Consider the following 25,065-nt stretch of genomic DNA (forward strand, 5'->3'; position numbering starts at 1 on the left):
AATCCTACATCACACTAATGGGAAATCACGCTGGTGCCAAAAACAATTGTTAAAGAGTGGCATGCACAAGGTGATCCTCAGTTCGCAAGAGGCTTGGGGTGAGTGGTTATAGCCTGGAATGCATTGTCTGTGAGTATGGTGGGGACAGTCTCGATTGAGGAATTCAAGAGGGAATTAGATGATTATTTGAAAAGAAACAATCCACAATGTTATTGGGAGAACACCAATGAATGGCACGAGGCAAACTGTTCATTTGGAGAGCTGGTACATATACATTGGGCCAAATGGCCTCCTACTACACTGTAACAATTGTGTGGTTCTGTGACTATTCAGTTAAGCATTTTAATAAATGAAACAAAACCATATATAACCAAAATGCATAATTCTGTCTACAACTGATGAACTTCAATTTACAAATAATTAATAATGATGGTGGATGATTTTACTTCGTTAGATTGAAATGAGTATTTTGCATCTGAAACTATTCCCTCTCATAACATGAGGAGAAACCTTTTTATACAGTGAGTGGTTAAGGTCTGGAGTGCACTGCCTGAGAGTATAGTAAAGGCTGGTTCAATTGATACATTCAAAGGGAATTGGATTGTTGTCTGAAAAGGAATAATGTGCTGGGTTACAAGCAGAAGAAAACTAGACTGTGATCTGAAAAGTAATAATGTGCTGGGTTACAGGCAGAAGAAAATTAGACTGTTACATCAAAAAGATATACTGGGTTGCTGGCAAAATAGGAGGGAATGGTACTGGATGAATTGCTCATTTGGAAGAGCTAGTGCAAACACAATGGGCCAAATGGCCTCCACCTGCACTGTAAAAAAAAGTATGAAAAAATATTCTGTGACACCTTAAATCTTCCCCTTTGTGAAGTTCTGCTATTCATCTGCGGAATTTTGTTTGTTTCAATAAATTAACCACTGAGAGCATTTCAAGGAACACAGTTCACTTTGATACATGGAAGTACTGTACTGCGCTGTTTACTAAAGTGGATTTCATATAGCACGGTTCCCTCATTTCAATACTATTTTACTTTGGTTCCCAAGAAAAGCTTTAAATACAGCACTATATCATGCTAAATGTTATTTTACTCAGGTACATTTATCATTATTGATTTTTTTGTATCAACACAAAATAATAGACTGCAGCATTCCCATAGGTAACACAGAATTAAAAGCTGTACATTTTCCATGAAGTTTGGCACAATCACAACTGTTTAGAAATGATGTACTGATGAGTATAAAGAGTCTCTAGTGCATGAAGAGTGTGATACACGTTGTTCTGAGTTACGACTTTATGATGCTAACATATAATTTATTGCTTCTTCCTTCCCTAAATTTGTATTTTCTTTTCACCTTCTTGGCTTTGTGGCATCGGCTTCAACAGAAAAATGAATGTTTCTGAAGCTGAATGAAAATTGCATTCATTCTGCGATTTACAATTGATCTGATAATTGTTCATGTATGACAGTCTGATCATTAGCATTACTATTAAGAAACTAAGATAATAACATATATGTTTTGTAAAAAGACATTCGTAAAAGTTTACTGTACTTCCTAATATCACAGGGAAATTCAATTGATGCAGTTCATTATTTCTTATTATTACTATTATTATTAACTTCTTCACTCAAAGGGTGGTGAATCTCTGGAATTCTCTGCCCATTGAAGTGGTGGAGGCTGCCTCGCTAAATATTTTTAAGACGCGGGTTGATGGGTTTTTGATAGGAGAGGGGATTAAGGGTTATGGGGAGAGGGCGGGAAAGTGGAACTGAGCAGCGACAGATCAGCCATGATCTTATTGAATGGCGGGGCAGGCTCGAAGGGCTGGATGGCCTACTCCTGCTCCTATTTCTTATGTTCTTATGTTCTTATATTTCAAAGGTTCGGCTGCCATATTTACAGGAGGTGAGGAAGAAGCAGAAATGTGCATTACTAAAGGGGTGTTCCTGAAATCCTGACAATGCAGAGGTCCTATTGAATTTAAGGGAGGGACCTCATTATCCTTCTTTTGTTACATTTCCCATCCAGAGGTCAGCCAGATTGGCAGATTGGCTGGCTACTGGGCAGGAAGGCCAATTGCAGGAGCCCATAGCTGGGACTGTAGAGGATGGTCCCCAGAAAAGTCATAACCGTTACACGTAAGAATATGGATAGATAATGACATGATTTGTTAAAAGGCATAAATCTTACAAAAAAAGTAAGAAAAGATCAATGTTTCCTTGCTTATCTCCTGGAAGGCCTTGCTCCAATTTTTAGGCTATGTTTCCAGTCCAAGATTCCCCAACTAAAGGCAATAGTTCGTCTCTAACGACTTGATCAGTTCCTCTGAACCATCTTGAAAGCTCCAGTCAAATCACCCCCAATCTTCTAAATTTCAGGGAATACAACCCTAGTTATTTTATAATCTATTTCCGTAATTAAAAAAAATCATGGGTGTTCGTGTCGCTGGCTGGCATTTATCACCCATTCCTAGTTGCCCTTAAGAAGGTGGTGGTGAGAGCCTTCTTGAACAATTGCAGTACCTGAGGTATAGATAACCTGCAGTGCTGTTAGGGAGAGAATTCCAGGATTTTGATCCAGGAACAGTGAGTGAAAAGTGATATATTTCCAAATCATATGTTGAGTGACTTGGAGGGGAACTTCTGGTTTGTGATATTCCCATGTGTCTGCTGCCATTATCCTTCTAGATGGTAGTGATCTTGGGTTTGGAAGGTGCTGTCTTAGAAGCTTGGGTGGCTTAAGAGCTTGAGTGAGCTCCTGCAGTGTATCTTGTGGATGGTACATACTGCTGCCACTATTCACTCATGGTGAAGGGGGCCAATCAAGTGGGGGGCTGCTTTGTCCTAGATGGCGTTGAGCTTCTTGAGTTTTGTTGGAGCTGCACTCATCAAGACAGGTAGAGAGAAATCCACCATGCTCCTGAACTGTTCTTTGTAAATGGTGGGCAGTTTTCACTGTGTGTGGCACCCCAAGGTGGCAAAGTGCCCATCCACTACCAGTGAAACACCAGCCATGGTGGAAACTGGCCAATGGAAAGGTGTGCTGCCTGCCACCTTCACTGCTCATGGTAAAATCGCTCTGGAGGCAGGAATGTGATGGGCATAACACCCTTCCATCACACACGATTCCACACCCCTCCAGTTCCCAACCAACACTGGAGTGAGTGGGAGCCATTAAAAAATTCTGTTCCAGGTCTCATTCTACTAAATCTATGCGGCAGTCCTTCCAAAACCATTTTACATTTTTCTTAATGTGCAATGCCTAAACTACTCGTGATACTATAGTCTAATCAAGGATTTTTACAGCTGTAGCATTACGTTTAACTGCTTGTATTTTAGTCCATTGTATAAAAAGGCCAGAATTCGATTATCTTTTTTGATTATTTCTTGTACCAGCAATGACATTTTCATGATCTTTCAAGTTTTGTTGGATGTTTACTGTCTTTTCACCGTTTAGGAAATCCTCTGTTCTCTCCTTTACATGTCCAAATGGAAGACCTCACACTTGCTAGATTTAATTATTCACGCGTAGATATGTGACTTTTCCATTCCTTCACTAAATCATTAAAAATTATGGGAATAGTTGAGTCCCCATCACAGATCCTTGCAGGGTGCCACTAACCAGATTCTGCCAATTAGAGTAACTACCCATTGATCCTACTCTGTCTCCAATTGACTGCTCAACCACTTTCCTAAGAGGGCAATAATTTGCCCTTAATTCTACATTTAACTTTAGCTAGCAATCTCTTATGAGGAACTTTACCAGATGCCTTCAAAAGTCCATAAGATAACGTCTATAGGGACTTCCCTGTTCATTGTTTTAGTCAACTCTTCAAAAAAATTCAATCAGATTCATCAGGCATGACCTACTATTTAAAAATCCAAGCTAGCTCTCTCTGATCTGCTGATATTTTTCAAGGTGTTCAGCCATTCTATCCTTTATGCTACTGATCTCCCAACCACAAATGTTAGGCAAACTGGTCCAAGCTTGATTGTTTTTTTTTCCAGAAACCATAAAAGATATGTACTTCCTATTTTTACTTCCAATATCAGCACTGCTCTGAAAAATTAAATTTGTTAGTGATCAGTCTCAGTTTAGAACTTTGTCGTGTCCAGAGTTCAACCTAACAAGGTATTGTCATCACAGATATAATTATCTCTCAAATTTGGGACATTCATCTATACTAGGAATGACATTCATATGTATTGGGAACTAAATTACATCCATCATGGGCAGTTGGAGTACTACATTAAATAGTTCCTCCCAGTGTATTTGAGGACTCCTAATAATTCATTCCCGTCTCCTTTCCTTTTATTATTAATGAATCCATCATGTCTTTTTGTTGCTTGGATAGCCATTGACCTTATTGTTTCATTTGCTACTAAACCATTTGGAATGTTCACAAATACTGAATCATATGTCTTCTGGCGATCAGTTTGAAATACAATGTCTTCAACAATGTTTGTTAAATGAGTCAAACAAAATCTACTTCTTCTGAAGAGAAATCCTTTGTTAGTTATTATGTTTCCACATATTTCTCTTGCATTCTGTTTCTGATTATTGATTCCATCAGTTTTCCAGTCATTGTCAGCAGTCTAATAAATCTGTAGTTGTGAAGGATGTTTCTGCTGCTCTACTTGAAAAGGGATACTATATTTGTATATTTCCAGTCTGTCAGAACTTTTCCCAAGTGCTGGTCAATGCTTCACAAATATTTCTCTTCTGTCAGCCCCTTGAGCTTATTTACAACATCTGTTTTACTAATGTGCATGTGACAATACGGATTATTCATCTCTGTTATAAATCTCCAAGTCGCCAAGAGGCCAAAACATTGTCTGATTTCAAGAAAAAATTAGATATAGTTCTCAGGCTAAAGAGATCAAGGGGTATTTTGTACAATTTTGACTTTTAAAAAGCATTTAGACAGTTACATGGGTAAGATAGCTATACAGGGATATAGGCCAAATGCAGGCAATTGGGACTAGCTTAGTGATTTTAAAAAAAGGGCGGCATGTACACATTGGGCCGAAAGGCCTGTTTCCACGCTGTAAACTTCTCTGACTCCATATGAGGGGAAAAGGAATCAGGATATTGAATTTGATAATCATTCATGATCAAAATGAATGGTGGAGCAGGCTCAAAGAGCTGAATGGCCTATTCCTGCTTCTAGTTTCTATGTTTCTATGTAATTATTTAGCTTAATTACTATATCATTGTCATTCTGTATATATTTGAGCTGTAGGATTGTATCACCTAAAGGGTAGGTACAATGGAATTTGGTTATGTTTATGCACTGAACATTTTTGCGTGTGCCCTTATGTGTTCTAAACTACAGAAAAGTGAGATTCCCATGGGTCAAAGGACAAAATTCAGAAGGAAGACCCAACTGAGTTTGGGAAGGAATCAATAAAGTAATCGAGTGAGAATCTGCAGTTGAAATGATCAAGGAAAGCAAGACATACAGCATTATTGAGTGAGGCATGCTCCAGATTTTACAAATGCTCTGTGGAACAAGATGCTTGTCTGAGTTACCGCAACTATATTATGTTTACATTAAGAAAGGGACTGATCAAGGGTATATGCCATAGATATTGATCCACATTTGGGTTAGAAACTTTGTAAAACTCCTAAATAGAAACAGAAAATGTTGCAAATTCTCAGTAGATCTGTGGAGAGAAACTGAGTTAACATTGATGACCCTTCATCAGAACTTGGTTCTCTTCACAGATGCAGTCTGACTGAGCATTTCCAGAATTGTCTGTTACTATTACATTTTTTCAGCATCTGCAACATTTTACTTTTTATCTGTAAAACTCTTCTTGGGCAATGAAATTTGTTGGTTAGGAAAGATTGTCCAGAGTGTGTAAAAAGGAAAAGCCTTGAAAAATCAAATACTCTTTCTTCAGCTTTTAAGCTTTCCTTCGTTTGGTATCCATTGTTTTGATCGAATACAATTCCATCAAAGAAATGGATCCAATAGGGCAAGACCTATTCTTGAGGTAGTGGCTCAGTCCAATTCTACCATGTGATTTAGTAACTTTGGAATGAAAAAACGGTGTATATTCTGTCAAGTTTATTTGCAGGAAATTGCAACCTTCAGGTTCATTCAACATGAATAACACGTTACTAGAAAACAAATTAAATAACTACCTAACCAGGAGTCTTTCCATTTTCCTGATGATTAAATGCATTTGAATAATCACAAGACAAGAATAGAAAAAAGTCCTGATTTAATCAGAATGCTACGGCTCTCTGTTCCCATTTTTCAGTTTCCCCTCACTTTCACACAAGCACTTACTCTGTATTTGTATTTCATGTGTACAAGAGAGAAAGTGAAATTCTACTCAAGATTATGTGGTATTCTTTGTTATGTGATATTACTATTTCATATTAAATGAAATTTTACCTAAGGATGTGGAAATTACTATTTGTCTTCTGGGATAACTTAATCATTTCTAAATGTTAGTGGGCAGAATAAGGTTTCTCAATTCCATCTATCCGAATAGGAACAGAGCTCAATGGAATTGATTTTGTGTTAAACTGCTTAGGAATCTTTCCTTGTATCTTTCCATTCATCAAACGTCCTCTTCAAGTCTTCAAAATCACCTTTCAAATTCTCCACATCTTGAAGATTTTTGTCTAATCTGTGCCATGTCTTCAAAATCTCATCTTTTGTTTTGCATGCTTCCAAGATTTTCCTACTGTCAGAATCAGATTTTTACAATCCTCTTGTCCTCTGTCTCCTCTTTCAGGAATCTTTTCTTCTGGTATCTGCAGAAAGCAGCACCCCATGTTCCCAAAATTCTATGCACTTTATTTGTGTTAACTTCCTTCCTCTCTAATCACCATTACTCATCCTCTCAACAAGCAGAATCTTGTGCCTTCTCATGGAGGGTTTGGTGGTGGGCGGACATTTAATTGGGTGGGAAGGTGGTGTATGGGGATCTCCACCACCTACCTGCTCCACCTAGTTATGTCTGGAGCAAGAAGGTCCATGGACAACCTTCCCTCCCCACTGCCATTGAAATGCCTAAGTCAACAATGGATGCCCACTTAAGAGCCTCATTCTGCTGCCACTGATATAAACATGGCACGTTTTCTTGCAGACTCCCAGCAGAGTACCTTGTTCAAAGGCACTCGGTGCTTCACCAAGGGATCCAGCATTGGGAAGAGGCAGGAGGGGTGGGGTGTGGAAGTCTCTCTACCTCTCCTTTTCCGCCGAAACCCCTCTCTCACCCATGGACCCTCTCCTGCCACCACTCACCCATGCCCTTCCTTGATCTGGTGCTCTACGTAATTGTCCTACTTCCAGCAGCCATTGCTTCTTCAGTGATACCACTGAGTATGAAGAGCTGCTGACCTCTGATTGGCCAGCTCCTCTCAGCCAATGGAACCTCCTCTTGGCAGCAAGGACTGGCCTATTAAGAGCTTGAGTGGCACGTGATGTAGTGGCCCTTTCAGAAAGGAGGTGACGTAGTGTTCTTGCTAGTTGTCCAGAGACACCTGTCAATTCCACAAGATTCTACCCAACATCTCTGAATTGCACTGGTCTTAAATCCTTAAATTTCTATGGTCTGTTCCATAGCATAGAATTTCAGCCTCATCCTTTTCAAGTTTTTTCTGCTCAATCCATCTTTTCAAACTTTCCTGCATATTGAAGGAGTTGTTTTGTTTTTCATTAGAACTGATGGGGGAATCTTGGCGACAGGAGCAGCATGGTAGCACAATGGTTAGCATTGCTGCCTCACAGCATTGGGGACCTGGGTTTGAGTCCTGTCTTGGGTCACTGTCTGTAAGGAGTTTGCAGATTCTCCTGTGTCTGCGTGGGTTTCCTCCGGTTTCCTCCCACAGTCTGAAATACGTGCTGATTAGGTGGATTGGCCATGCTAAATTTTTCCTCAGTGTACCTGAACAGGCGTCAGAATGTGGCGACTAGGGGATTTTCACAGTAACTTCATTGCAGTGTTAATGTAAGACTACTTGTGACACGAACAAATAAACTTAAAACCAAAACAAGTTCAAATATGGAATATTTGAATTGGCTGCTCACAACTGAGAGATGCAAATATTACTGCTTTGGTATCATTGAATGTCAGGAAGATCTGTGTCCAATGGATATTCAGATTTGCTAAGCAAGGGAAATTCCGCAAAGCATTTAAAGATGACAAATCAAGACATCAACTCAGTAGTGGGACAACTAATGTGCGGAACAACAAAAGTTCATTATTAGATCTGAATTGAAGACAAAAATAATTCTGCAGGCTGCTAGGTTCTTTAAACTGCTGTGCAGGGATCTGAATGCTGCAGCTATTTCCCATCGCTCTGGCTGAAGGCAATCTCCCAAGTGCAGGCAGCTACACTGCTGGCAGCCTGCCAGAGACAGTTATAGAACTGACCCAGGAAACTTGATCTGTCAGGTGGGTGGAAGTCTTATCCCACCGTAATTCTGCTGGTGACTGCAGAGGAGCTGAAACGTCAACTGGTCCTCCAGCCACTCCTCGTCCGAATTCCTTCTCTCTTTCTACACACTATCTCAAAAATCACATCATTTTTATGGGATTTATGGGAAAGAAATGAGCTTAATTCCAACTTTGATTATCCACTTGATGTTTTTGCTTCAGCTTCCCAAGATTTTTTCCTACACATGATCCAATTCTTGCTATCTTGTACGCTGATCCACATTTGCCGAAATCTCTCCAATAGCATATCTCTGATACTATCTACCTATTTTATTATTTAAAAAAAGTGCTGAAACAGCTCAGCAGGTCCAGCAACAACTGTGGAGAGAGAAACAAGAGTTAACATTTTGAGTCCGTGTAACACTTCTTCAGAGCCAAAGAGAGGGTAAAATGTGATGTATTTTATACTGTTTAAGAGGGGGTGCAGTGGATGGAGTAAAGTTAAAGGCCAGGGTTTGGCGGGAGCTCAGGAGAGATTTGAGAATGATGTAATGGAACACAAGACAAAGGGAGTGTTAATAGTAATGTTAAAGACTAAAGAATGTGGCGTAGAGGTGAGATAGCAGACTGTGTTAATAGGAGAGTAAGAGTCAGCATTCTGGGAAAGGGAAACTTCAGAACAAGTGACCGATGGCCCTGGGGAGGGTGGGTTGGGGGAGGAGGGGCTGAGAAAATTTTGTTAAAAAATGGTCATGGTTGAGATAGAGGAAACACTTTCTTCTTTCTCCAATCTTCTATTTTGCTCCATCTGCTCTGCCCTTTCTTAAACAATATAAAATTCATCACATCTCTCCCTCTCTTTAACTCTGGGGGAGGGTCATACAGACTTAAAACATTAACTCTGCATCTCTGTCCACAGATGCTGTCAGACCCACTGAGTTTTTCCAGCATTTCTGCTTTTATTTCAGGTTTCCAGCATCTGCAGTATTTTGCTTTTAACTGATCTTTTCATTGCCTCTGCTCCCAATAGCAGCAGGTGAGTCCTCACACCCTGAGCACTGCTGAAAGCCACCACACAGGTGCCCTGTCAGAAATGCCAGTAGCTGAAGATCTTTGACGTGCACCAAATAAAACATTAAATAAAACAATGGAATGATGCAAGATAACTGAATATCAATAATTTATGTATTGGAATTTCCCTAGCATACTATAGTTTCCCTACTTGGTATGTGCATACAGATAGTACTGTCAGAAAATTTAAACTTAACATTAAATATATGATTAACAAATTAACACGAAATGTAATCTTTATATTAACTCACAGCAAATAGAAACATAATATGAATAACAGTGTAGCCACTGATCTGCTTATTAGTGTATCTATTTCTTTATTTATCTCTCAATCCGTTTGTCTTTCTTAGAAGCCTTGATCCATAAACAGTCTGCCTGCATATCTGTCCAGTTGTCTCTATCTATCTACAAATCAAAATGGGAAATTGCTTTATTGAAAATCCACACCTTTGGAATTTGTTTTCTGCTCACAGAGGCCAATGGATAACAGACTTTTAATAATATGAGATCAGGAAGCAATATAGGGAAATTACCTACCAATGTCAAGATGGCCGTTCATCTTAGTAAGTCAGATCTTTCAAATGAAAATTACTGAGTCTAAATTTATAATCTGTCTGTACTTTTACACCCAGAACTAGTTACCTACACTTCATTATTTATGAGTTTTCATTTATAGGTCTGCTCTTCTAGTCTTCAGGGCAGGGGTTTATGACAAATTGTACAATGTATGAACTACATTACCCCCATCTCCTCGACATATTAGCTATGCTTGATAGCTCTAGCAAAGAAGTACCAAGTTAGACGGTTTGAATGAAAGTTTATCGTTGCAATAGTTATCCAATCATAATTTGAAAATTACAATCCAGGCGAATGTTATTTGATCCTTGGCTGAAGTTAATTAAAAGTGATCTTTTTTCTCTCTCAGTTTAATAGTGCGCTGTGTACCGCATCATCTTAACTGAAATCTGCAATGATCTCAGCTCCGGCCACATTCCTAGATGACCAAAAGCAGAATCGCCATAGAGCACATTTTGAACTGAACTGTTTGTATTATGATTCCCTGATGAATATAATGTATCACATTTTAGAAACATGACTGCCACGGCATCGACCAAGAACTGAAGTTCCGATTTTTGGAAATAAAAAATTTGATAGAAACACTTAACATCGGTGACTATTTGTTTTTGGGATCCGATCTCTGATGCATTACTTGGATTCAGTGCATATTCTGTTAAATGACTATCAGTTAATTATGTTACATAGCAATTAATAGGATCGCTTCCTCCTTTTCCAATATCCGAGAGCGCAGAGGCATTGGCAGGTCCTCATCCTAAGGACACAGCTCTCCCTCTCACCCTCCCTCCCGCAGACGTGCGGCAGTGACAACTCTAGCCACTCCGGTGCACACAAAGCGGTGTCCCAGCCATCTTCTCTAGCACTGTGGGAGCTCAACGTTTGCACGGCACGGTGTACACATAAACTCCCAACCCTGCTCCTCGGCCAGGGTCTGAAGCTGAACTCATCACCCGCAACTAGTCCGCGGTACATCACAGCTCTCTCTCTCTCTGAAAACTCTAAACAAGATCGCCCAGATGCGCACCCTGGGTCCACAATGTAGATAAACCATGTGAAGGGAGGGTGTTGAGAAGGGGCCTTTGACTGGCAAGTGGAGGCAATGGAAACCACCCAATCTCCAATACTTCTCTCTAACATCTCCCTCCCCCCTTCCCTTTAAACACCTCGGATCATTGATACCATTGAGATACACTTTCTGGCTGCAGATTTTTCTTCGCTAATAGACAATTCAGGTAAAGCTCTGCCGAAATAGAGATTTTGCACCATTCCGCCATATGTTTTGGAGTGAATAGTGCTGAGGAAGATGATTAGCACACGGTTTGCTTCCCGCGGAGGCGACGCGATCAATCAGCAAAAAGAGGATGGAGAAAAAAAAATTCAACCTGTAACAGGCAGGCGTTAAAATATTTGCAACATTGCAGCAGGAAGGTGGAGGGAAGGAGGCATTGAGATTACCTACCTGCAAAGTCTAGGATCATGTAACCACACAGAGTGGAGGAGGTTGGACCTCCGGGTTGTTGGCATGGAGGTAGGTGAGTAGGGAAGATATTGCTGACCACCCCAGCGAATGGGAGCAGCGCTTAACCCCACTGCAAAAAATATAAAAGCCCCACTACTGACTGACTGCACCATTCTGGCCGAGCCCCTACTCGGTAACAATTACATTACAAAGACATTAGCAATGTTAACCGCACATACACACACAAAATGGCAATGCTATTGAATGGAGACCCTGTTCCACATGCTCCATATACACATGTGGAGGTGCATGCTGCAACCTTTACACCCCATTGACAAGCTGAGCTCTGCAACATGAACCCAGGTGCAGCCCACACGGTAGAAAATGAGAGTAACACAATAAGAATAATAACAGAGAGAGCACCGTTCACATTAACCATTTCTATCATTTCTGTCTCAATTTGATGCAAGTTACTTCCCGCCTCCCACCCGAGTTGTACACCAGAGACAGGATTCCGTGCGGTCCTTACCCTCCCCCACACTGAGCATGCTAGTAGGGATTGTGATGGGCTGAGCGGTCCTTACCCCTACATTGAGCATGCTAGTAGGGACTCTGATGGGCTGAGCGGTCCTTACCCCCACACTGAGCATGCTAGTAGGGACTGTGATGGGCTGAGCGGCCTCCCCCCCACACTGAGCATGCTGGCAAGGACTGTGATGGGCTGAGCGGTACTCACGGTGCTGCAGCCGCTTCTCCTCCCCGATCACATCCAGCGGGATCTTCGCCTCAGGGCCCTGGGGCTGGCGCATGCGCGCAGCGCCTTCCCAAATAAATCTTTGAAGGGGGGAGGGGGGATAAAATATTGCTTCTCTGTCCCCAAATCGAACAAAATTCCGATCTTCCCTCTCCTGGATTTCAATAGAAAGCATGCATGTTCCCCCTGTTGCTGCCTGCCTCTCAAACCTGCTTGTGGAAAGGTAGCTTGCTAACGCCTCCTCAGCGGCTCTCTTTAAAGGCAGCCGGCTAGTTCAGGAATAAAATGGCAAGTGAACCTTGAATGCCACAGACAGCGAGCTAAACTGCTTCAACTGCACTCCTCCAGCCACGCAGCATCATTCCCTCTTGCCCCATTCGCCTGGGGACTACAATTATCCCCCCCCCACCCCCCCAACATTTCTTTCCTGTCTCCAGTTATGTGAAATCCTCATTTAGGTGCTTTAAAAGATGTCAGTGCAGATATTTGTATCAGGAATATATGGAAACCTCAAACAAGCAAATATCCATCGAAGCATCCCGACCTAATGCAATAAGCTCTTTCACAAACAAAATCCATAAATCGAATCCCAAACACCAACTTACATTTGAAAATGAAGATTCCTATTTATTAGATTAAGCGATCTGCCCTTATTTAAACAGCTGTCCAAAGGGTCGCCACTTAAACATAGACAGAACCGACTTAATTATGATTATTTATACTTTATTAAAATCAAGCAACGGCTGAGATCTGTGGTACGGATTGTGTTGACTATCTGATGTGACCGGGCTCCCTTACTAAAGCCACGTTTGTTTTTTTTTCATATATCAAAATACAATAACTGAGGAGCACTGATCCATTTGCAGCCTCCCCTGCCATTTTCTACACATAGCTCCGCAGCATAACACAAAACAGGGCTGGCTACCGCAGGATTGTTAATGTGATTACATATTTTCATTAAGTTGTCGAATCGAAACTGAAAAAAAAGAAAATCACGCATAACAACAGCAAACAAAAAAAAGTCCCTGGAATTAAAACTGTAACTGAATATGCAGCCAAGAGGTCCAGGCAAACAGACAGAGAGAGAGAGAGAGAAGGTGGGCAGATGCAACCATAAAATGGACGGTGTGGGACTCAGCAGCGATTGTTCCTGGGCATTGCTGTGGCAAATTGTAATGTATATATAAGAATGATAGAATATTTCCTTAAGCAAAAAAAATTGACCTGATAAATAACACTCACGTCACTTCCTTGAGTTGGCCCGATCGAATCGGGGCTCCCTGGTTACAGAGATAACGCAAAGAGCCCAGCCTGGGACCCAAACAGCCTGCTCAGTAAACTGCTGTCTATTGTGTCAGCCTGGATGTGCTGATCATTTCAATATCTCTCAGAGGGAGAGAGGAGGAAAAGGGGAAAGATACACAATCATCAGCAGCGCACAGATCAGACCTTGACACATACAACCCCAATAAAGGAAGCAAATCAATTGTCAAATCAAAGTGTCAAATACAATTACAAACCGGTGATGTGTAATATCACTGACCGATTTTGTATTATCTGAACCACATTTTGAAATATCAACAGCAGTGCAAGTTCAGATGAAAAAAAATGAAGGCGAGAATAGTCACAAAATGGATAGATGATTAATCTCATACTAACCTTTGGTATAATTTATATTCCTGGACGAAAACGCTCAGCACATGAGCTCTCTTTAAGTTTACGGATTTTTCTCTGTGTTCATTCGCCGTTGTCAATGAAGACGATGCACCTCGCCCGGAAGATATCTCTCCCCCGCCACCCCTCCCCTCCTTGATTTTACATATATATAGAAAGAGAGAGAGAGGGGGGATCGCATAAGCGAGGTGTCAGATCACCCGGCAATAATGTATCGCTGGAGGAATCGGGCGACAGAGAAGGTTAGCACCTGGGAGTGAGCCATATCCAGGGAAAAGGGGGAATGCGGCTGCTCATCCCCACCACCCCCCTCTCCCTCAGCAGCAGCAGCAGCAAGGCGATCGGCTGAGCATTTAAAAAAAATCTTCAGTACATACCCAAGGAGCTTTTCCGTATCTGCCCAGTGAACACATTACCAGCTAGAGCTCAGGGTATATGTCAATATTGCAACAGCTGGGCGATCGGTCAATAATAATTTATCAACACGATATTTCTAAACACATTTTCTTGTAAAATAATCGCATCGCTGTAAAATAGTGTGAAAATAAAAACAAACATGCATCAGGCAGGTGACCAAAGAGGGAGACGGGAGTGGGGCTGCTTCTGGGTCGAGGCGCCACTGAACCTCCAGAAGGAGAATCGCGATCTCACATCCAGAGGCTGCCTTGAGGTTGCCTGGCAGCGCCTTTGGATCCTCGCTCGTTATTAGTGCCGGGTGGAAGCTGCAGTGGGGTTTTTTTTACAGCAGGGCTGAAATATTGCTTTCTCACTGACAACACAAGGCGACTTCAGCAAAACAAAAACCCTCAAATCATCAAAATATTCACCACCAACCCTTAGGATTTTTAAACACCTTGGAGAGTACATACGCGCTGTACACAGGACCAAATGCGGAAATGTACACAAATGTACGACAAAGTCCACCAGGCTTACCTGGTCCTCTCCCCTTTCCTCTTTCATCATCTCCATGTAGATTTCTTATGCAAATCTGGCATAAATCAACATTTACCAAATCACAATGATACTATCGCAGCCTTTCCTCTTACGCTGTGAATCGAATGAGCAACCTTTATCCCGTCTCTAATTGTTGGGTTTTCCTCGAGAATTAAGATCGACTTTAACATACATTTATGTTTTTCTCCCTCTGCCTGTTTTGTGTTTTTCTCCTATCCTTTTCCAATTTTTCATTGACTCTTTGTTCAGCTCACCGTGTTCGGTGTTGTGCATTTAGATGGCAAAAAAAGGCCAAGATTATGAAATGGCGCTTAATATCGACACGAGAAATACTGCCCATGCTGGAAATCGGAAAGATAACCGAACATGCTGGAAATGTACGCTAAGTCGGGCAGCATCTCCGGAGAGAGAAACAGCGTTAAAATTTCAAGTCCACGGTGATCTCTCATCAGGTGTTCTGAATGATCCAAACAGAAGTATGGGTGGCTCGGGTCTCTTCAAATTATCAAAGTGAACGACTTAATTTACACTGACAGGGGTAAATTCACCCTTGTGCATCTAAATAACTGAACGATTACTAATGGCGTGTAACTATAATAACACTTACACTTTCACTTACAAACATTCAGGCTAAAGGTGATTCTATATAAAGGATGAAATACAGGAGGGATGATCTCTTGCTGTTTGAATTGGACATTATGCAGATAACTCCAGAATGTGCTAACCCAAAGGGAGAATATCCCCTGGAAATCCCAAACGCTATTTGATTCTACCTAGGTAATTAAAATAGTCACAATGCGAGCACTGCGCTCAGAAAACACTTAAGTATCAGTTGGTGGGAGAAAAGCTCTTTTTTTGCATACCTGCAGAGTTCTCTTGGCCATAAGGATTAGAGACCAAAAGAGGCAATGCCGGAAAATCTCAGCAGGTCTGGCAGTAAGGAGAGAAAAGAGCTCGCGTTTCGAGACCAGATAACAGATGCTGCCAGGGCTGCTGAGATTTTCTAACATTTTCTCTTTTGGTTTCAGATTCCAGCATCGGCAGTAATTTGCATTTATCTATCAGGATTAGAGGTACATGCAGGCAGAGGTTATGATCGGAACCTCTATTGCAGTGTTAGCCTCGGACCAGTATAAATACAGCAACAGAATGTAACAATGTACAAGAACAGGATGAACACACAAATCATTCTGAACCATCTTTGGTGTCAAATGACTATATTTTAGATCAGCGTGTATGTCAGTAGGGTTGAATAGTTAGTTTGTGAACAGATGGATTTCATTCCTGGTGCTCATACAATCAAAATCAGATAGTTTTAGGTATCAGTGAACAAGTTACAAATTCCCCATCACCCTTTATTTAAACTTGATCTTGGGGTGGGGCTGACATTGGCAATGGTATAATTTTGATTGCATTTCCAAGTTTATCTGGAAAAGAGATGTAGGGACCTCTACTTGAGCTAATTACATTGATTATAATTCCACACTTTTTTGAGGTGGGAATGCATGGATTTTGATTCCTCCAAGATGAAGTAATTATAATATTAGTCCAAGAAAGGATGGTATGTGGCGTAGAGGAAACCTTGCAGGTGTTCCTGTGATTGGCTGCCATTGACCTTCTTGCTTGTAAAGGTCATTGTTTGGGTGATTCTGGAGAAGTAAACTTGGAAAGTTGCAATAGTGCAGGTTGTAGCTACATTCTGGAACTGCAGTCTGCTTATTCCGGAGGGAGTGGATATTGAGTTCAGTAACTGGAGCATTAATCAAATTGATTGCACTATACTGGATGGTATTAAACTTCTTAAGCCTTCTTGCAGTTACATCCATTAGCAGCTCACTATCAGCTTCTCAAGGACAACTAGGGGTGGGCAATAAATGCTGGCCAGCCAGTAATGCCCATGTCCCATGAATGAATAATATATCCATTAAAGCAAGGGGTGAGTATTCCGTGGAGTTGTGAATGGAACTGATCAACGTGGGACCATTAGCAGACAACTCTATTCTGGTTTATGACAAAGAGAAGGTCAGTGATGAAAAAAATGATCACATTGGGTATACTTGCACTGGTGTTCTGCTGTGTTTATAGGTCATTGAAAACCACAACCATCTTCCTTTTTAGCTCTTGATTCAGCCACTGAGGAATTTTCCCCATTATTTCATTTATGGCTTTTCAATATCATATTCTGTCATATTTAACGTAGCAGGTTAATTTGAAACTTCAGGTGATCCCTGCACATTTACTAGTCAACCCAAGCCCAGAAGGGTGCTATGCTCAGTATTACAAATGGCAAATGGCAGAATCAATGAACTTTTCATAATTATAGCGGAAGACCTAGAACCTAAAAGGATAATGGCTACTGACAAAAAAAAATCATCCTGGAAGAGGACAAGTGTTATGTTTAAGCACACATAAAAAAGCCACAGAAACCATGTCATGTATTCTTTTCCGTCATCATTTTACTTGATGCTCAGGGAAATTGAAGATTGCAGGTTCTTGCAAGTGACTGAAGAGAAAAGCACAGAACTGCGATGCATGGAGAAATGAATAGAGGACCAGATTACCACCACTCTCAGTCATCTTCCAAATCCTGACTGACTGTCATAGTGAAAGAGAAAATATTTGAGATATTAATTGGCTAGCAATTGATTTAAAAAAAGCTATTAGAAAGGTTGCCCATACATAAATTGATAAATTACAAAGACTGGATCAGATGCATCCAAAGATACCGAGGATGGAAATAACAGATGACTTGCCGTAATCTTTCAGTCCTCCTTAGGTTCTGCATCATGCCAGATGTCAGGAGGTCTGTAAATTTTACACCCTATTCAAAAATCATTCAAACATAAACCCAGGAATCAAGGCCAGTTAGTTTAACAATTTAGTTTAGCTAAATTGTTAATTGTTAGTTTAGCTAAATTGTTAATTGTTAGTTTAGCTTCTGGAAATTTTAATCCAGGACAAAATCAACAATCACTGAGAACATATGGATTAATAAATGAAAATCAGCATTGATTTGTTAAGGGCAAATTTTGTTTTAGCTAATTTGATTGAAGTTTTGAGATGGAACTGAGAATGTTGATGAGAACAATGTAGTTAATGAGGTGTCCATGGTCTTCCAAAAGGCATTAATGTAACCAGTCCATGGAATAAAAAGGGACAGTGGAGTATGGATGCAAAGTTAGTTGAGTGATAAGAATGAGTCAACAATAGTGAATATTTGTTTTCTGGACTGTGCAAAATTATGCAGTGGAATTCCTCAGGAGTCAGACCTAGAATCATTGCTTTTCTTGATCAACAATTCATGATGTGGAATTGGGTGTGCAGGGCGCAATTTCATAATTTGTTAATAACTTAAAACTTGGAAGGATTGTGAATTGTGAGGAGAATAGTAATAAACTTCAAGAGGATATCGACAGTTTGATGGATTTGGTAGGCATGTGGCAGATGAAATTTAATGCATAGAAGTGTCAAGTGGTGTGCTTTGTTAACATGAATGAGGAGAGGCAATATAAAATAAAAGATACAATCCTAAAGGAGGTGCAAGAACGAAGGATTGGGGTTGGAGTCATTTTTACAAAAATCATTGAAGATGGCATGGAAGCTTAAGAAAGTTGTCAAAAGGACACAAAGGATCCTGGAATCAAAACAAATAGTTCTGGATACTCAGGCGGTCTGGCAGCAACTATGAAAAGAGAAACAGAGTTAATGTTTCAACTTGAATATTTCCTTTATATCCTTGGGGATCCTGAGCTACATAAATAGGAGCATAGAATACAAAAGCAAGGAAATTATGGTGAATTGTTATAAAATATTGATTTGGTCTCAACTTCAGTATTGTGTCCAATTCTGAACATCACATTTTAGGAAGAATGCAATAGACAAGGTGCAGAAAAGAGTTATGACAATGGCTCCAGCAATGAAACTGCAGCCAATAGAGAAACTGGGGTTGTCTTCCTTGGAGAAGAGTCAGGTGCAAGAGGATTCAAAGAGATGTTCAGGCACATGAGAATTCAAAGTTGATGGGGAGAAACTGGTTCTATCTCGATGGAGGTTGAGAACCAGAGGTCACAGATTTAAAGTGAATGGTAAAGGACCAAATGAGACATTAGGACAATTTTTTAAAGCAGTGAGTGGTTAGGAGCTGAAATGCACTGCTTGAGAGTGTGATGGAGGCTGATTCAATTATGACTTTCAAAAAGGAATTGGATCATTGTCTGAAGAGAAAAAGTTTGCAGGGACATGGGGTAAAGGAAGTGGAATGGGACTAACTGAGTTGCTTTTGCAGAGAACTAGCTTGTACATGACTATAGCAATGTCAACTTATATTTGTAAAGCACCTTTAATGTAATAAAACATCACAAAGTGCTTCACAGGAATATTTTAAATTAAAATATAACATTGAGCCATGGAAGTAAAAGGTAAATAGGGATGTAGCAAAGGCATTAAATTAGATAGTGGAATATACAACAAATGTAAGTAAATGTAATAAAGCAGGGAGGAGAGTATGGGGAGTAATGAAATGAAGGAGGACATTGACAGCAAGGGAATAAATATAGTTATGGAGCAGGAGTATAAAAAAGGGTTAAAAATAAAGTAAGAGGCAACCCTATTAAACTGAGTTAAGATGTCTGTAAAACAACGCAACAGTGTCTGGTCATAAAACAAGGAAGCTGGAGGGAACCATGCATTTGGCATAACCAGGCAGAGCTGGAATTTCTGAGACATGGTGACAGAAAAATCAGGATTGAGAATTAAAAGGGGGATTTTCACAGTAACTTCAGTGCAGTGTTAATATATGCCTACTTGTGACATTGATAAATAAACAATAATACTTTTAGAAAAGATAGAGAGGGAAAAATGTGAGGTCAAATAGCTGTACTTATTCAGGATAACATAATCGTAGTAGGTTAAGGGACATAGCTATCAAAACATAATCCATTTGGAGAGAGATAAAAGGTAATAAAGAATCAATCACACTATTAGATGTAGTCTGCAAACCATCTGATAGTGGAAAGAAGGTTGAGGAAGAAACATGCAAACAAATTAGGAAATTGAGTAAAAAGTACAGAATAATATCCTTGAGGTATTTCAATTACCTTGATTTACATTGGACAGAAGCGGTAGGCAAAGAAGATAAAGGAATAAATGTGTACAGGACACCCCTCTCACCCAATAAATAAAAAGCCCAACCAGGAAAGATTCACTATTGGATTTAATAATGAAGAATGAGCCTGAGCAGGTAGAAGAAGTGAAAGTAGGGAAACATCTTGGCAATAGTAACTATAATATAATATGTTTATTAAACATGATGATTAAAAGGGAAATAAGATTGAAGAAAGGTGGATTAACATATTAGAGAAAAATTAATTCTGAGAGGCTGAAAATCTAACTTGGAGAATAAAATGGGCAACAACATTGCCAAAAAACAATGGAGGACAACAATGGAAAATGTTTAACACTGCGTTCATCAGAGTGCAGGTAAAACATATTCCTCCCAATGAAAATATGAGAAGGAACACTTGTGAGACTCCATTGATGAGCAAAGACAGAAAAGAACAATTGAGGTTAGAAAAGAGGCATACACTAAGAACACACATAGAGAGCGAGAGGAATGCATTAGACAAGAAAATAAGAAAAGATTAGGAAAGAAGTCAAATAAATTGGGATGGAAAATTGGAAATATGAAATGAAATAATTGAGAAACATAAACAAAAGAGAAATATATTTTACAGGCACATCAATGAAAAAGGAAAGCTGTAACGACAATTGGACCACGAAGAGATAGTCAGGATAATCCACAGGTGAGGGTAGAGAGAAGGTAGAAGTAGTAAATATTATTTCACTTCAGTATTTATGTGGAAGATAGAATAGGTTGATCTAGTATTGAATAACGATGACATAATTGCATTTCAAATAAAAATTAAATTAAAATAAACTAAACAAATTCAAAAAGGATAAAACCTCTGGTCCAGATAGATTGCATCCATGGATTTTAAAATAATCTAGGCAAGAAATGGCAGAGACATCACTACTCATATTTAATGATTCATTTGAAAAAAGCATAGTGCCAGAGGACAGGTGGATAGCTAATGTAATTCACATATTTAAGAAAGGACAGAAAATGTCGAGCGAATTATAGACTAGTCAGATTAATATCGGTGAAAGGAAAAATAATGGAATCTTTACTAAAAATGAGAATAAAACGTTCAGAAATGAAAAATAAAAATAATGAATAATCAACATACATTTAAGGAAAGCTAACATAAGAACATAAGAAATAGGAGCAGGAGTAGGCCATCTAGCCCTTCGAGCCTGCCCCGCCATTCAATAAGATCATGGCTGATCTGACGTGGCTCAGTTCCACATTCCCACCCTCTCCCCATAACCCTTAATCCCCTCTCTTATCAAAAACCCATCAACCCGCGTCTTAAAAATATTTAGCGAGGCAGCCTCCACCACTTCAACGGGCAGAGAATTCCAGAGATTCACCACCCTTTGAGTGAAGAAGTTCCTCCTTAACTCCGTTCTAAACCGCCCCCCCTTTATCTTGAGGCTGTGCTCCCTAGTCCTACTATCCTTTCTGAGCGGGAAGAGTCTCTCCACCTCTATCCTATCCATCCCATTCATCATCTTATACGTCTCAATGAGATCTCCCCTCATTCTTCTAAACTCTAACGAGTACAAGCCTAATTTATTCAGCCTCTCCTCATAGCTCAACCCCCTCAACTCCGGCATCAGCCTAGTAAACCTCGTCTGCACTCCCTCCAAGGCCAAAATATCCTTGCGTAAGTACGGCGCCCAAAACTGCGCACAGTACTCCAGCTGCGGCCTCACCAATGCCCTATACAGCCGCAGCAAGACCTCCCTACTTTTATATTCAATCCCCCTCGCTATGAAGGCCAACATCCCATTTGCCTTCCTGACCACCTGCTGCACCTGCAAGCTGGGTTTTTGCGACTCATGCACAAGGACCCCAAGGTCCCTCTGCACCGTCGCCTACTGCAGTTTTTCGCCACGTAAGTAATAATCCTTCCTACCATTATTCCTACCAAAGTGGACCACCTCACACTTGCCAACATTAAATTCCATTTGCCAGTTCCTGGCCCATTCGCCCAACCTATCTAGATCCTTCTGCAGACTCTCCACACCCTCCGCACAATTTGCCGTTCCCCCAATCTTGGTGTCATCAGCAAATTTCGACACCCTACACTCGGTTCCCTCCTCCAGATCATCTACATAAATGGTTAATAGCTGAGGCCCCAGCACTGACCCCTGGGGCACTCCACTAGTCACCAACCGCCAATCCGAATAGCACCCATTGACCCCCACTCTCTGCCTCCTATTTGACAACCAATCCTCTATCCACGCTAACACCCTACCCCCAACTCCATGTCCCCTGACCTTCTGCAATAACCTCTTGTGAGGTACCTTGTCAAACGCCTTGTGAAAATCAAGAAAGACCACATCCACCGGCTCTCCTCTATCCACCACCCTAGACACATCCTCATAGAACTCCAGTAAATTTGTCAGACACAACTTCCCTTTAAGGAAACCGTGCTGCGTCTGCTCTATCAAGCAATTCCTCTCAAGATGCCTCGCTATTTCCTCCTTGATGACGGATTCTAACATTTTACCTACAACAGATGTTAAACTAACTGGCCTATAATTCCCTGCCTTTTGCCTGGCACCCTTCTTAAACAACGGCGTAACGTTAGCCATTTTCCATTCTTCCAGCACTTCCCCGGAATCCAGCGACGTCTGTAAAATAACCACTAAGGCATCCACTATCACCTCCGCCATTTCTTTCAGAACCCTCGGATGCATTCCATCCGGTCCTGGCGACTTGTCCACAATCAGTCCCTCCAGTCTGTCGAGCACCGCCTCTCTAGTAACAGTAATGTCATTAAGACCCTCCAGTCTTACCACCTTTCCATCGCTAACACCCGGCAAATTATTCATGTCCTCCTCCGTGAAGACAGAAACAAAAAAGTTATTCAAGACCTCAGCCATATCCCCATCCCCTACCACTAAGTCCCCCTTCTCATCCTCTAAGGGACCAACGTTCACCCTAGCCAGCCTCTTCCTTTTTATACATTTATAAAAACTCTTGCTATCCTTTTTTATATTAAGCGCTAGCCCAGCTTCATAGTTTCTCCTACCCTTCTTTATCAACTTCTTTGTCAATCTTTGTTGACATTTAAACCTCTCCCAATCCTCATCTCGCCCACTACTCTTAGCTACTCTAAACGCCTCCGTTTTTAATTTAACACTTTCCTTCACCTCCTTCGTTATCCACGGCTTATTACCTCTCCTCCTACTGTCCTTTTTGACCATCGGAATAAATTTCTGCTGAGCACCAAGAAAGATCTCCTTAAAGATCCTCCACTGCTCCTCAGCAGACCTACCTTCCAACGTGCTCCCCCAGTCCACATTCGCCAATTCTTCTCTCATCCTACCGTACTCCCCTCTGTTCAAACAAAGGACGCGCGTCCGGGAACCCACTTTCTCCTCCTCCATCTGCACCAGAAACTCCACCATACAATGATCACTCTCCCCAAGAGGATCCTTCACCGCAAGGTCCCTAATTCTACCCGCCTCATTACATAACACCAGGTCCAAGATAGCTCGCTCCCTCGTCGGCTCCAACACACACTGTTCGAGGAAACTATCCCGGCAGCATTCCAAGAACTCCTCCTCGAGCCCATCGCGTCCAACATGGGTCGACCAATTTACATGTAGATTGAAATCCCCCATAACTACGGCCGTCCCATTCCTGCACGCCGCACTTATTTGCTCGTTAACAGCCCGCCCCACCTCCAGATCATTATTCGGGGGCCTATAGACGACACCCACCAGCGTCTTCCTCCCTTTGCTGTTCCTAATCTCTACCCACAACGATTCCACTTTCTGCTCCTTGGCTCCAATATCATCCCTTGCTACCACCCTGATGCTATCCTTAATCAGCAGAGCTACGCCCCCCCCCCTTTTCCCTCCCACCTATCCTTCCTAAACACTTGATACCCCTGGACATTCAGTTCCCAGTCCCTGTCACCTTGCAGCCACGTCTCTGTAATGGCCACCAGATCATATCCATTTGTGCTGATCTGCGCCACCAGCTCATCCACTTTATTCCGAATGCTTCGTGCATTCAGATAAAGTGCCTTCATCCCAGCCTTCACGTGGACACTATTTGCCGTAACGCCACCAACCATACTCACGCCCCCTACTCCCTCTATTATTGGGGCATCCTCGGCCTCTTCCCTTACCTGTACCCTCTCCTTAACTTTAGGCCCCGTAATGTCACCTACCCTCGCACCCTCCCCTCCCCTAATTAGTTTAAAGCCCTGTCTACAGTCCTCTTTACTCTGTTCGCCAGCACTCTGGTCCCAGCACGGTTCAGACCCACCCCATCCCGCCCGAACAGGTCCCACCTACCCCAATACTGGTGCCAATGCCCCATAAATGCAAACCCATTCCTCCCACACCAATCCCTGAGCCACCCATTCACTTCCTTAATCCTATCAACCCTACGCCTGTCTGCACTCGGTTCAGGCAGTAGCCCAGGGATAACCACCTTGTCGGTTCTACTTTTTAATTCCATTCCCAGCTTCTCATACTCCCTCCCCAGATCCTCAGTTCGCATTTTGCCTACGTTGTTGGCACCCACATGTACCACAACGACCGGGTTCTCACCCTCCCACTCCAGGTTCCTCTGCAGCCCAGCTGCGACATCCCGGACCCGAGCACCAGGCAGACAACGCACCCTTCTGTGCACTTTGTCATTGTGACAAAGGACAGTGTCAATACCCTTCACCCCACTATCCCCAATCACCACTATGTTCCTTTTCCCCTTCTCTTTGCCTATGTCCTGCTGCATCACTGTACCGTGTGCAGTTTGCTCACCGACCTCACCTCCCTCGTCCTCGTCCAGACTGGAAGCAAGAACCTCAAACCTGTTATGCAGATTGAGAGGCTGAGGCCTCTGCTCCCCACCCCACTTCCCCCTCTCCCCACCCCCCTTCCTCCTCTCCCCACCCCCCCTTCCTCCTCTCAGCAGCCCCCTCTTGTTCCTGACCCTTAGAGTTAGCCAGTCTAGGGGGGGTGGATGTCACTTGCACCCCATTGACAATGGCACCCTCTCTCCCCCTGATGAGCCTCAGTGTCTGT

At 41.7% G+C, this 25,065-nt stretch overlaps 1 protein-coding gene across 5 annotated transcripts in view; it reads right to left on the reverse strand.

Annotated features, from left to right (window-relative positions):
• Positions 1-25,065, reverse strand: part of rgs20 (regulator of G protein signaling 20) — a 209,071-nt gene that overhangs the window by 96,665 nt on the left and 87,341 nt on the right. The window contains exon 1 of one of the 5 annotated variants that reach the window (XM_080194924.1): positions 13,930-14,017. The exons of 3 other annotated variants lie outside the window; for them this stretch is intronic. The gene's annotated coding sequence lies outside the window, so the exon portion shown is untranslated. Of the gene's footprint in view, positions 1-13,512; positions 13,579-13,929; positions 14,018-25,065 lie in introns of those variants that run through there. One more of the 5 variants, XM_080194925.1, reaches the window with a different exon arrangement.

Source organism: Carcharhinus amblyrhynchos, chromosome 8, assembly GCF_965287045.1.
Source record: "Carcharhinus amblyrhynchos chromosome 8, sCarAmb.v2.hapA, whole genome shotgun sequence".
In the NCBI taxonomy this organism is placed as follows: domain Eukaryota; kingdom Metazoa; phylum Chordata; class Chondrichthyes; order Carcharhiniformes; family Carcharhinidae; genus Carcharhinus; species Carcharhinus amblyrhynchos.